This window comes from Bactrocera neohumeralis, chromosome 6 (genome assembly GCF_024586455.1).
Source record: "Bactrocera neohumeralis isolate Rockhampton chromosome 6, APGP_CSIRO_Bneo_wtdbg2-racon-allhic-juicebox.fasta_v2, whole genome shotgun sequence".
Classification (NCBI taxonomy): domain Eukaryota; kingdom Metazoa; phylum Arthropoda; class Insecta; order Diptera; family Tephritidae; genus Bactrocera; species Bactrocera neohumeralis.
The window spans coordinates 15,526,640-15,528,110 of NC_065923.1; positions in this window are offsets into that span (position 1 = coordinate 15,526,640).

A 1,471-nucleotide genomic window follows, 5' to 3' on the forward strand; every position below is an offset into this window, starting at 1 on the left:
TTGGCCCGGAAACAAAGACTCAAATCTACGAAAAAAGGTTGACTAAGAAAGTGTAATGAGACGTTATTTTCAAAAATTTTACTTAAAAAGTCTTCTACAGAAAAATCGATCGTGTGTACACCAGACGCCGTTTCTCTGAGTTAATATATTTTCGAATTATTTTGACTAGTAGGATTTAAGGACATCAAAGTGAATAAAAAAATGTTTGAAAAAGGTTGCCACATGTTTAAAAATTTGTAAGCGACATAATTGGTCAGAAAATTGTTTTATTACAAAAAAGGTGTCAAAATAAAGATATTAAAAAGAAAAATCTTTTTTTTTAGACATGTTTTAAGAGGATTACCACCTGTTTCAAAATTTGAACTCGTTAAAATTGGTCATAATATTGAACTATTACAATATGGGAATCAAACTAAAGATATTAATGGCACAACAATTTTTTTTGATAATTTTGAAATTTGAGGGTTACCACCTGTTTAAACTTTTTTAATACACCAAAATTGGTCAGAGGAAGTAATCTATTACAAAATGGATGAAAAACTAAAAAAAAAAATAAACACAAAAACCAGTTTTTGAAGATATTTTTGAAGAGGGTTGCCACCTGTTTAAAATTTTGAAAAGTGATATATTACAATATGCATCTTAAACTAAAAATAATAAACAAAATAAACCTTTTTTGGAGCTATTTTTGCAGAAGGTTGCCATATTAAATTATCAAAAAAAAAATTTATATTAAGTAGTTTAACAAAATTTAATATATCCTCAGTGTATAGACAATGAATTATTTTAAAAGAATCATCAGTTTATATATTACAGTTATAAAGAATCCATCACAATGATGAATGGGTAACTATCTATATTTACTCTTCTTCTTATCGAATTCAATGCTTAAAACAGGATCAACATTTCAAAGAAAAGTTTTAATCTTTTTTAAAGTAAATTTTTATTTTGAGATTGTACCGTTACTTTAAACAATAATCTATGCCGATTTTGTGACGAGTTCTTGTCAAAACAAAAGTAATTTTCCATACTTGGACTTGATTCCAACAATTGAGCAGCTTCTTGGAGAGAAAAGAATGTTTGCAAATTTTCAGGGCGATATTTCAAAGCCTGAGGTACTATTTTGCGCATTTAAAGAGCGATGAACATAGCTAAATCGCCTCTGCATGACTTATGGGCTCTTCGACGTTTCCGTTTCTAGGTGTTACAAAAGTTGTGAAAACTTAATACATACTATATCCTCTTCAATGTATGAAAATAGAACACTAGGTCGTTAGGTCCTCTGGGACTTCTATGTACTTTGCTCGTTACTTTTGAGACTATAGAAGAGATGATCAGCATTCAACTGCGGTAAGAACTAATCACTTGTCTAAATATCCAAACAGATTTCATTTATCAATATCGTTCCCTAAATGCATGGAGCTATAGCAAGGTTACCGAATAGACTCGGGATCTGGGACTTAACTGCTAT